The 13648-nt window shown below is 37.8% G+C and overlaps 1 protein-coding gene across 50 annotated transcripts in view; it reads left to right on the top strand.

The window, feature by feature from the left end:
- Positions 1–13648, top strand: part of PTPRD (protein tyrosine phosphatase receptor type D) — a 2083106-nt gene that overhangs the window by 1698381 nt on the left and 371077 nt on the right. The window lies entirely within an intron of this gene.

The raw sequence follows: 13648 nt of genomic DNA, 5'->3' as shown, positions 1-13648 counted from the left end.
GCTTGCCGATTAATGAGAAGATCATGTCTCCTTCATCATTAGGAAATCATTAAGTCTACCTTGTTTGCATGTGTTTCTTTTCCCTTCTGTCCAGTGGACTTTTGGAAGAGAGAGTACTGGAAAAAGTCATGTCTCCCGCTTGTGCTCACCGACATGTCTGGTTCCTGGGTAGTGGCGTAGCTCAGATGAGATTTGGCCATTCTCTTTGGGAGTCCCCTGGCAGTATTAAAATGTGTAACATCTGCAGTCATTAACTTTTCCCTCCACTGACTATTTCAGTGAGATTAAATTTGATTCATGTTAAGGATGTTTCAAAGACAAAGATCCTGTGTCCTGTTGGCCCCTACCTATTAATTGCATTTTACAAGAATTTCCGCAATGGCAGCCAATTTCTTTGTTTAAATAGGGACTTGTTTTCTAAAGAGAGCTTTCCAGGAGCGAAAGGAATAATGTTAGTAATAGGATACATATGGAACATGCATGTTTTAAGCACAACATTCTCTAGTTAATAATGTATATAGTCTTCTAATTAGCACTTGGGAGTGTGGGTTTAAGGTGAAGCCAAGAAATTTCTAGTACAATGCCAGCAAATAATTAACTGAGAAAAGGCTCAAATGAAAGATGCTTGTGTTATTTTAAAGCCGTTTATGTCAAAATCAATTTTAAAGTTAAAAATCTAAATTTAGTTTATTAAAGAAATCAAGCATATGACTTTAGTTTTCTCTTTTGGCCAGAGTCAAAAAGTAAGTTGTTTTACGATTGCTAATTTCTGGCAAATGCATATTAAGACCCTGGGAATCCACTTCAGTATCAGATCACACTTAGAGGTTTTCTTAGAGTTACTAGACATAATTATCATATATCCATGAAATTATCCTTCCAGATAAGTAAAAATGTTCTACTGAGCAGCTGTGCTTTTGCTTAATTCTCTGGTGGTAAGTGACAGATAGATGTCAAGAATTTAGGAACAAGTACTTTTAAAATTATGCTTTAAAACAATCTATATTACAGGTGATAATCACCACCCCCTCCTTCTCCTGCTCCTTGCTTTCTCCCTTTGCCTCTCCTTCTTTTTCATCACACTTCCTATATGAAAGAGTCTTAAAAAAATAACAAAAGCTTGAGTTAGCTATTTTTAGTTAAATTAAAATATTTACCATTTATATATCAGCTTTCAACCTCAAGATGTAATCTGAGAAAGAATCCATTCTCTCTCACTCTTCCCATCGCAGCTAAAAAGGGACAGGCTTATTCCTTGCCAAATTAATTTTGTTTAATTTTGCCTTTGTCCACTCAGCCTTGATTTAGTATATTTTCCTTTACCAGATTCATTTGGCGTTGTTGAATAGCATGTGTAACCTGAGCATTCCTGGTAAAAGAGGAAAAATTAGCCATATTTTTTTAGGTATATTTTAAAAGAAGTAAGAGAATCCCTTAATAATCTACTGGAGGATATTCGTGGTACATGAAAGCACACGGTAGAGTTGGAGATACAATTTTAGTCACTAAGAATGTGTAAAGAACAATTGATGAAATAGGATCTTGATGTAACCTGTTAAATTGTGCTGTTGCCTTCTCTTAAAACACTGAAAAATCAAGACATAAGTGGCACTGAAGAAAAATTTGGTTTCCTCACCATCATATAAAGCTAATATTTCTCAGGGTTCCATTTCCTGGACCACTGGTTTGTCTCCCTATGCTTTCATTAGTACACCTGGCCATATTCGTTTTTCCTTTTACCTAACGGTGTTTTGTATTCATACAAGGGATGACGAGTTAAATTTCAAAATTTAATGTAGCTTGTTGGAAGCGTTTGTGATCTATGTAATACTTAAAAGAAAATTTTTTTTCTCTTTTGAAGAAGAAGACTATATGGGGGTGGGGAATGGGAAGAAGCCGCTTTAGCTGACCTTGTTAATTTAATGTGTTCACCTCACTGCCTTTTGAAATGATTAACTCCAAAGAACCAAGGAATCAGGATTATGACCTGCTGTGTGGAATGCCACAGCAAAGTGCTGGGTGTGATGTTGCATTAAGTAGAAGAGCTTTTGTGAGCCTTGGTTCAAACCCAGGTTGAAAAATTGTGATAATATCCCTTTAGCAGAAAATTATAGTCTCTGCCATTACTGATTTAAAATGCCCTACAGATCCCCACCATGATTTTAAAAGGCTAGATGTGTGCATGGATCTTGTTTCTTTTCATTCCTATGTCTTGAATGCTTGAAATGATTTTGCTTGTTGTCTCTTGAATGCATGTCCACTTTGAAGAGCTGTGGTCTCAGGGAAGAGTCAAGTGTGACTTCTGTTTGAGCACTAGGAGTGGCTCTTCGTCATGCCCAGCCAACCAGTTTTCTGTAGTGGTCTAATGGAGGCGAATTCTGTGATAATATGCATGCAAATTCAGGATGAATTTAGATTACATTTGTGTAAAGCTGGGGCGAATATTTTTCTTTCGGCTGAGTCTTCATAATAGTTGCTGTTAATATTTTGTAGCTTTAGTTTGCTATTTACCTGTCATTTATTGTTTTTGTTTTTTAACTAGATGCAGGCCAACAACCTGCTGTTAGCACGTTTTTTCATCAAACCAGTTTCACTTTAAAGAAATCGCTTACAGCTTACTGGTACATTCTAGAGCTGAGTTTACGCTTGGCCACTATAATTGGACCTGAGTATTTACTGGATCTTCTTTAGAAACACAGTTCTTGGTAGTTTAATTCCTCAAATGGTTTAGTTCATCCGTTTTCTATTGCTTTTTGCCGCTTTTCTGTCTTGGATGGCGAACATTCCCTCTCTCTCCTTCCTTATTGTTAAGGAATCTTCGTGTAGTTCCTGTCTACTCACTATGTAGTAGTTCCCCTGTATCCGCGGTTTTGCTTTGCGTGGTTTCAGTTACCTGCGATCAACCATGATTTGAAAATATTAAATGGAAAATTCCAGAAATAAACAATTCATAAGTTCTAATTTTTGTGCTGTTCTGAGGTAGTGTTATGAAATCTCACGTGGTCCTGCCTCGTTCTGCCAGGGACATGAATCATCCCTTTGTTGGATCCCCAACCATTGACATTGTCTGCCCCTGACATCCAACCATTGACATCATCATGGCTTGATGATTTCCTTCTGACATGTCGTCAGAAGGCCAATAATAGCCTAACCACTACATCACACTCACTTCGTCTCATCACATAGGCGTTATATCATCTCACATCATCATAAGAAGATGGGTGAGTACAATACAATCAGATATTTTGAGAGAGAGGTAGAGATCACATTCACATAACTTTTATTACAGTATATTGTTATAATTGTTCTATTTTATAATTGTTGTTAATCTCATACTGTGCCTAATTTATCAATTAAACTTTATCATATGTATGTATGTATGGGAAAAAACAGTATATATAGGGTTCAGTACTATCTGCGATTTTAGGCATCCACTGGGGGTCTTGGATAAGGGGGGACTGCTGTATTTCTGTCCTATGTGAAAACAATTAGGTTTGTTTTCTCCCTTGGGTGTTATATCACTATATCCAGTGGAACTTGTCTATTTCTCTAGTATTAGAGAATAGAGTGACATCTCTACTGTAAAATAACCATTTCGTCCTTCTGTATTTTCTGATGGGCAGAATAAGGTAATGGTTAAGAAAGTGAGCTCTGCAGCCAGAGTCTGGTTTTAAGTTGTGGCTGTCCTTTTGTAATCTGGAGCACGATACATCCTGTTCTTTGCCTCAGTTTCCCTATCTTTAAGATATGGATGATGGTAATGATGATGGTGGTGTAGGATAGGACTTACTCTTGGGTTTTGTGAGGATGAAATGAGTTAATGTAAAAGACAGATCAGCAAGATGACTTATGCTAGGTGTTTAATAAATATTAGCTGTTATCACATTATTATTCAAAAGCATTCAGCCAACATTTTTATTGAGCACTTGTATTAGCTACTATATCCAAATTCTTTTATTTAGCTATAGACTCTCAAAATTTGGGTGATTGATAAACCAGGTTTCTTGGCAGTATGTTGAAGTCCCCAGCTTGCTTCTCTGTACGGTCCTATACATAGGAGATTCTGATGAACTCTTGTCCCAGGAATTAAACTGAAGATCAAAATGGGAAAATATGAAGCATATCTGCTTTAGTCAAGTTTAAGAAAAAGCTCCCTGGGGGCCAGCCCATTGGTGTAGGGGTTAAGTTCTCACTCTCTGCTTTGGTGGCCCAGGGTTTGTGGGTTCAGATCTTGGCGTGGACCAAGCACCACTCATCAAGCCATGCTGTGGTGGCATCCCACATAAAATAGAGGGAGACTGGCACAGATGGTAGCTCAGCAGCAATCTTCCTCAAGCAAAAAGTGGAAGATTGGCCATAGATGGTAGCTCAGGGCTGATCTTCCTCACCAAAAATAAAAAAAGGAAAAAAGGCAAAAAGCTCCCCTCTCAGAATTACCAGTTTAAAATTAATTTGGCTTGGTTCTAATGGATAATGGAAAGTGTTCCCATCTTTCTCTTCCGTTGCTTCTTGTAATGCATTTTCTTGAGCTGCTCAAAGGAAGAGCAATAGATATTTACCATAAGCAGCTACAGTGATATATGAACTGGGGGTGGAGGTAAGCATAGTAAGGAAGAGAGTGAGTAGCTTTTGATATGGCTAGAAATTATTCTGTAAGAAAAATGATTGGATTGAAGGGCAGGATCAATGATTCCTTCTGCATTTTGCAGAAATGGCTTCTGAGAAGTAGCCTAAGTCAAATAGTTAGACTTTCCAAAATAAAGTTAGGAATAGAAAGACTGTCTTTCTTATGTCATCAAGTGCATACCTCCCAGCAGACAGGGCCATTTCGCACTGAGAACATTCATAATCTCATTGAACATGTCTTTTTGTTTTTATTTTAGATTATACATGTTTGGGTATTTATTTATTTATATCACAAACCATTTAACCATCTTTTAAAAGGCACATAGCTTGGGATGATGAAAATGTTCTAAAATTAGGTTGAGGTGATGGTATTAATTGAGTATAAACATACTAAATGTCTTCAGATTGTATACTTTAAAAGGATGAACTGTATGGTATGTGAGTTAGATCACACGAAAACTATTTAAAGAAGAAAATATGAATTTCCATTTAGCCCAGCTCTTTGGCTGGCTTTCCTTTGGTATACACAGCCTGAAAGGTAAGTGTGCTGGTTTCTTCAGACCAGTTAGAATGACATGCTCATTGAGCAGAGCAGGGAGAAAGCCAGTCCACTTCATGCTTATCAATGCCTTCCTCATTTTTCTTTTCTCTGAATTTGGAGGTGTGGCAAAATGAAAACCTTGCTTCTCCCTCCTCCCTCCTCCCCTCACTCTAAAGGAGGTAAATTAGCAGCATCCAGCTGTCTGCTGCAAGAAAAATGTTCCAGCTCTTTGACTGATTCTTTAGCCCCATTGCGGAGTTTTCTGTGGCTTTCTGAATTAATTGCTCCCAGCAGAGCTGTACCTACCTAGCAAAGTTAAGAATATGTCACAAAATCAACAAATGTGTATACTTCAAAGCATTTTATTGGGTATAGAGGGGCTGACTTTTTTTTTAATCTGAAGTGTGACATATTGGTTATTTCTGATCTCTGTTTGTAATGAAACTCTAAGCTCAAAGGATGGAACAGTGTCTATAATATTTGTGAATTACTGCTTGTTATTGCTAATAGCCTGGTGGTATATGATTAATCATTTCCTCATTTATTTCCCTTCACATTCTTAGTTTCTTTAATTTTCCTCACTTAGTTACTATTTCAAATAACCTTGATTTGTTTGCGAGCTCCCACTCTCCTGCCCATGTTATCCTGCTTTGGTTAATTCAGAAGACCCTCAACCAGCAGCCATCTTGAAATAAAGAGTCAAAGAGAAAAGTACTGGTGGTTGGGTGGAAACCAATTCTCTTACCTATAATTTTGTCTTTTCACTTTTCCTCAGTTTGCTTTAGCTTCATTTATTTATTCACCAAACTAGTGTGTGTATATGTGTGTGTGTGTCCTTGTGTGCACACCTGTTTCATGAAATGCTTTGTGGAAAATGGTGGAGATATAAAGACTTAAAGAAGTATGGTCCCATAGCAGCTTGTAGTGTACCTTCAGAATTCATAGCTCACTTTTCAGAACTCTCTCAGGCAGTATTCTTAGACTTTATCTCTGGGCACAAAGTAGCGCTTAAGAATATGGACTCAGGGGCTGACCCGTGGCTGAGTGGTTAAGTTTGCACACTCCACTTTGGCGGTGGTCCATTTCTAGCAGAACTAGAATATACAACTATGGAGGAGGAGGAGAAGAAGAAGAAGAAGAAGAAGAAGAAGAAGAAGAAGAAGAAGAAGAAGAAGAAAGAAAAGAGGATTGACAACAGATGTTAGCTGTTGCCAATCTTCTTTTCTTTCTTCTTCTCCCCAAAGCCCCCCTAGTACATAGTTGTATATTCTAGTTGTGAGTGCCTCTGGTTCTGCTATGTGGGATGTGCCTCAGAATGGCCTGATGAGTGGTGCTAGGTCTGCGCCCAGGATCCCAACCGGTGAAACCCCTGGCTGCTGAGTGTGGGAACTTAACCATTGGCCAGGGCTGGCCCCTTGGGTGCCAATCTTTAAAAAAAACAAAAAGGAATACGAACTCAGAATCTATAGTTCTGGTGTTCAAATCTGGCCTTTGCTGTATAGGTATTCTGACCGTGGGCAAGTTATAATTCTCTATGTGCGTCTCATTTGTAAGATGAAGTTTGAAAATAGCACACACTTGATATGGTCATCATAAGGATTAAATAAAGAACTGCTTGCAAAGCATGTTGAATAATAGGATTAAATATCCACTGAATGTTAGTTGCTATTATGCTTTTTTCTCATTAGCTTGCATCATTTCCAAATTAGAAGCATCTATGTTTAGATCTCTGTTGACATTTATCATCTTCACGATTTTAACTTTGTAATTTGAGCAGTATCTTTTAAAAATGTAAATATGTATCTATGTACATTTATGCTTCCAAAGGACGTTGACTGATTGACTCATTTATTTATTTACTAGTCCCTTTAATAGATGTTCATTGGACGTATTTCCTTTGCCAAGCATTGAGTTAACTGCTGGGATACAAAGGCGGGATAAAGAGCGATGGTCTCTGCCCCTAAAGGGCTTCATCTCTATTGAGAGAGAAAAATATTTAATATTAACCTCAAAATTTTATACTTTCTAACTATAATAAGTGTTAATAGGGAGCTAAGTGCCTCATCTGTTCAGAAGAGTAATAAAAAGCTTTCTTGAAGGAACAATTAATTTTTTTTCTTTTGAAATAACTTTAAACTTAAAAGAAGTTAAAAAACTGTAAAGGAATTTCTCATGTACCATTCTCCCGGCTTTCCAATAATAATATATTACATAATGACAGTGCATTATCAAAATCAGCAAACCAACAGTGGCACAATGCTATTAACTGAAGCACAGATTTTACCAGGTTTTACATCAACTCATTTTTTTTGTTAAGGTAATATTGGTTTATCACATTATATAAATTTCAAGTGTACGTCTTTATATTATATTTAAACTGCTGTATAAACTACATCATGATCATCACCAAAAGTCCAGTTGTTGCCTGTTACCATACACATGTGCCCCTTTACCCCTTTCTCCTTTCCCACCTTTGTTCCCCTCTGGTAACCACCGATCTATTCTCTATTTCTGTATGTTTGTTTGTTTATCTTCCACATGTGAATGAAATCATACAGTAATTGTCTTTCTTTGTCTGACTTATTTCACTTAGTGTAATACCCTTAAGTTCTATCTATGTTATTGCAAACAGTGAGATTTCATCTCTTATGGCTGAGTAGTATTCCATTGTATGTATATGTTTGTGTACATATATACACAGATACATTTAAGTACATATTTATATATGTATATACATGTTTATGTACATTTATATACATACATACATATTTATATACATATATATGCACATCTTCTTTATCCATTCATCTGTTCATGGGGAGTTAGGTTGCTTCCAAGTCTTGACTATTGTGAATAATGCTGCGATGAACATAGAGGTGCATATATCTTTTCAAAGGAGTTCAACTCGTTTTTTTAAAGGTGTGTAATTCTGTTAAATTTGATCACATGCATAGCTCTGAGGGCATGATTTTTCAGCTATCATCTGATAGATGAATAGAAGTTAACCAAACCACACCTGAAAGAGCTGTTAAGGTCCAAGAGAGAACATTCTTATATACCCCGAGACAAAGATTCCTTAGGTTATTTCTGGGAACTGAAACAATGGGTGTGACTCGATCCCAGACAGTGAGAAGTAGAGAGAATTCAAATAAGGCTAGACAAGTAGGCAGAGACTATCTAATGCAAGCTTCATGGAACTTGTTCAGGATCTTGGTTTTCATTCTAAGACAGCTAGTGGAGTGACAGGAAGAGATTTGCATTTTAAAAACATCAATGTGGTTGCAGGGTGGAGAAATGCCTTGGAGCCAGGCCAGCTGGAGGGGCCTTGAAGTCTGTAAAGAGGCTAGTTGGAAGTTAGGGAGAAGGTGGGGACCAGAGTGGTGGAGCTCATGGAGGCCAGATTGCCTTGACACTTAAGAAATAATTTTAGTTGACTTTTGTGGAGTTACAGTCTCCGAAAACTTGAACCACCAAAAGATTATTATAATTTGGAGTGAAAGAGAAAACCAAGCTAATAAGGGACCAGCAATCCTTTATTTTTAACATGGCTTTATGGTTTTTTTCCAAAAATGTATCACCACTCATTCTTATAATTTCCCTTTTTGGTTGTCGAGGTGAGGTAGTTCTATTTAAACTTATCTTTATGTTAATATCTGTAAAAAAAAAAAAGTGGATTCCAGAATCAGTTTAAAATTGTGAATGAAGTTCAATACTTTACTACAAAAGATTTCAGTTTAGTTTTGTTCTCTGACAAAAGTTTTAAATTCACTATACAATATGTGATGGGATTTTCAATATCACAGCATAGTAACAATCATTTTATACTAAAGTAATTAAATGTGACATGAAAATATACTAAGTGCTTATATCTTCAGTTTAAAAAAACAGCGTACAACACGTTAATTTTGAGCTAAATGTACACAAAGTATAACACACCTATTGAACTAAAAACATTCTAGTAGTTTTTCTTTTCTTTCCACAAGTAATACATTGAAGGATTGGTTCAATCTCCTGATCAAGTTATAAATTCATTGTCTAAACAGCTTAACTGAAATTTCCTTTGTACCAACCAATATAGATTTTGACCATTAAAGCCTTTAGTTAACAAAAGCACAGATGTCTGCTTTTAGCTCTTTGTCTCTGGCCATTTTTGCTTTTCTTTTAAAGCAGATGATAATTTTACATTGGAAATGTATAATTACATCTACACTTACCTTCATCAATGCCTACAGCTTGAGAGGACCAAGCAAGGTGCATATGAAGAGCAGGACTGCAATGGGGTAATAGGGGAGTGATGACCGACATTGACTTGCAAGGAAGACTGGGACTTCAAGAGATTTTTTTCTTTCTGTTTCCATTTAGTCAAGATGATAGCATTTGGACTCCTAAGTGATTCTGAGGTTGTAGTCCCTGTAGAGATGAAAGTGTTTTAATAAAATTTTTGCTGGTAAACCTCTTCCATTGGGGAAAAAAGAAAGTCTTTATTGCGTATGTGATTTAAAATATTTGGACTTGGTCCAATGGGGATGTAAGGTAATAAATAAAATAAGGATTATTAAACCATAGCTTAAATGTATTTTCTCTAAAATGGTACTGTTGTTAGCAACCAGATTTGGCTTAAATTCTGGCCCTTCTGCTTACCTGGAGGAATTTTCTCAATTCTTCCGACCCTTTGGGGAGGCTCACAGCTCTCCGAGGTCCGTGTGAAGTTTCAGTGAGATCCTGCATGCAGAGTGCTGTAAGTGCCTGATGCGTGGCAGGTATTCAGTAAAAGTTCCTTTTCATCCACTGTATCTACTATGATGCCTGACATATGTAGAAATCAGCTATCTAGCAATTTCTCCTATTGAGATGATTTTCAGTTAAGGAATCAAGCAGGCTATGCCTTAGAGCAGCAGCAAACAGAACAAAACAAACACAAAAAGCCTCCGTATTGTAGATTTGTTCTAGAAATTATGTCTGAACTCTCAGTGAAATCTCTCCATGCTATGTTTTTGCCATCAGTGTAGCCAGGGTCTCTCAAGCTTGGCACTAATGACATTTTGGGCTGGAGAATTCTTTGTTGTGTGGGGCTGCCCTGAGTATTGCAGGATGTGTAGCAACATCCCTGGCTTCTACCCAGTAGCACCCTAGCCTCCAGTTGCAACGACCAAAATGTCTTCAGACTTTGCTAAATGTCCCTTGGGGGGACAAAATCACCCCGGGTTTAGAACGACTACTGGTCCATACACTCTGAAACAGAATGTTGGGGCAGAGGTTAGGAGAGTTAAATTCTGCCTTTCTAGCTTCTGTAGGGTTTAGAAGGGGGAAATTTTGTCGGAAATACGATAGACTGTTCACAAGTTCTTGAAATCAGCTATGCAAATTGGGAAAGAGTAATCGTAGTTCTTTTCAATGTCTGTATAAGCAGAGACAGGTTGTCTATCTCTTCGTGTCTCAGCTTTGTGGTCTGAATATTGGATGATAATTGTAAGATTGCTGTGAAGATTAAATACCAACCAATGGGAGGTACATAGAACTATGCCTCACACATAGCACTAAATAAATGTTATCCATTATTATTATATTAGCTATGTTTTTTATAGTATATTTATTGTTAATTTATTTTATTTTACTTTATTTTAGCAATAAAATGCAGTTTTATCTTATAGCAATGATCATGATAATCCCTTTCCCTTATAAAATTATTTAAACATTTTATATCTTTGATCTAATTTGTTCCTGAATACACCGGGAGTTGGCAGTATACCTTTTATCACTACCACTTCTCAGATTAAAGAAACCAAGAGTCAGAGCAGATGACCTGCCTGGAGCAAAACGGTGAGTAGGTGATAGCGAAGGACTTAGAGCTCCACTCTCTTGACTTCCTGTCCAGGGAGGAAGCAGAGCAGTCAAAAAGAAGCAGGCATAAGAACGCCAAATGCACAGCAGCCAGAACCATGTGCAGAGCGCCCAGCTGATGCCACCACTGCACGGGGCCCCAGAGGCCCGTCTCCGCTGCGGTTGTCCAGGAACTTCATTGATAGTCAGAATGAGGATTCAGAATCATGGAGGAAAGATTATATCATATCCACAGTATATACACTGTGTGAGAGTTAGAGAAGCATTGAATGACTTTTAGAGAGGCTCCTGTCCCATTTGAATTTTAAAAAAGAAGGAAATACTATCAATTTGGAAAATTTTACATTCTGTGCAACCAGTGTTTTATTATAAAATGATTTTAATTTTTCATTAGTCTTCCTTGTTGCTCTCATCTGTCATTTTGATTCTAAACTGTCAGCAGTAAGGTCTGCCTTCAAAATTTTATCACCATAATCACGATGTCACCTAGGCATGATGTGATAAGTTGGCAATCATGGCCAAAGTGTTTTATAGCTTCTCTCAGGGTGGAGTTGGATTTCCCTCCCCTTGAATGGGGGTTGTTCCCTTGCTGTGCTTTGACCAGTAGAATGTTGCAGAAGTGATGCTATACCGGTCCTGGGCCTAATCCTTTGAGGTCTGGGAGCTTCCACTTCCACTCTGTGGCACCAGAGTCATCATAGAAAGATGCCCAGCTACCCTGCTGGAGGGACCCCATGGAGAGAAAGAAATGTGCAGACAGCCCACACGAATCACAGCCATCCCAGGTGAAGAGCTAGATGTGTGAGCAAAGCCATTTTGCTTTCCAGTCAGAGTCCAGCCTCCTGCTGATATCTGTGAGCCATGTGAGTGACCTTAAGAGAGACGAGGAGAAGAAGCACCCAGCTGAAGCCTGAATGGCAGGATCCTGTGCAAAGAAATCTTTACCTTAAGCAAGTTTTGAGGTTGTGTGAAATACAGCACTAAATAACTGAGACACATGGTGATCATTGTCATCAAAATGAAGCGCCTACCAGCTTGAGGAGCAACCTTGGACCTGTAGTTGCATTATTCTTCCTTCTCCTCTGGATCTGTAACACAGATGATGTTCTAGATGACAGTTTAAAGGCAGTCTTTTTGGGGTAGACGGACACATTGATATACATCATCAGTTAATGCCCTACCCAGTGCTAAAATCCTGAAACCTTCATGCATTTTGCATGCCTTTTGACCAGAGGTTGGCAACTGTTTTCTGTCAAGGACCATATAGTAAATATTTTTGGCATTGTGAGCCATATAGTTTCTGTCAGAACTATTCAACTCTGCCAGGATAGCAAGAAAGCAGCCATAAGCAATACCTGTATAAATGGGAGTTGCTGTGTTCCAATAAAACTTTATTTACACACACAACACTTGCAGTGAGCCAGATTTGGTCCAAGGGTCATGGCTTAACACCCCTTGCTTTTGACCTTACTCACTTAGAAGTTCTCACCAGCAAGTGGGAAGTGGAGAATATTTATCAGCAGAGACCTTACTTTAACCTGGTAAGATTAAAGGGAAGGAGATGCATTTGATTAGCCTCTTTTAGCATTTTGCTTTGTTAGTAATGTTTATTGGGAAAAGATTAATTAGAATAGATACGTGCAAGGAGCACATCCTTGATAAACAGAGATGTTTAATAGCGCTTAACCTTTAGAATTTATGTGGAAAAAACTTCGCATGTTACTGCCCTTTATATCTTTTAGGGGTGCTTCAGGTACTTGGCTGTTAGCGCCACTTCAGATTGCAAACTTCTGAAAAATGAATAATTTATCAGCTGTGGGATAGTTTTCATTGCACCGTGAGCTTGACATTTGGAGCTACGAACATCTTAAATACAGAGAAAAAATTGCTGGAAAGTGTTACCTTTGATGGGAATTTTGTAACGGGGTCTGTAAAGAAACACGTTTGTAATCATGGGTATTGAAGCCTGATATTGGTTTCATAAAGGCAAGCAAAAGCAGAAATGTCATGGTGAATTTGATCTCATTATAGGTACTTCTGGTATAGATATACTCTATACCATCTCAGTGCTTATAAATCTAAAGGAAAATAAAACTCTGACGAGAAAGCACCATTGGTTCAGCAGCAATGCTCAGAAGTAACACTTACGATCCAAGATATCCGCAAATTGAAAAGCCTTCATGGGACCTGGAGAGGGGACAGTTTGCAATTGATTGCAGTTGGAATTCCTGACTCACGTGGGAAAATTTAAAGAACCAACTATTGGCAGTTTGTCCTGTCAACTAGTAGAAGGCACAAGTTACTGAAAATGTATGAAAGGGCATAACTATATTCTCATAAGAATGGAGGTTGTTTAGACTTGTATGAAGAAGTAGGACTAATTAAAAATCTTGCCTGACTATGAAGGAAGATGACTAATGGTTCAATCTATTCGACTATGGAGTAAAATCTCAAGGGAAAGAATGAGAGCCCCACTGCGTGAATCATTTGAAGGAAGCAGCGGAAACCACTGTGGAGCTACTGTTTCTGAAATAATCAAGACTACATCAGCGAAGGGATATAAAAAGATCATTTAGCAGTTGCAAAGCACATAATTCTTTTTGCATTTTAATTGTTCTGATTTGGAGTGAGAGATGGAAA

The sequence above is a fragment of the Equus caballus genome, chromosome 23 (assembly GCF_041296265.1).
Source record: "Equus caballus isolate H_3958 breed thoroughbred chromosome 23, TB-T2T, whole genome shotgun sequence".
NCBI lineage: Eukaryota > Metazoa > Chordata > Mammalia > Perissodactyla > Equidae > Equus > Equus caballus.
Note: the sequence above shows the minus strand (reverse complement) of the source record. Positions and strands in the feature narration are given on the sequence as shown.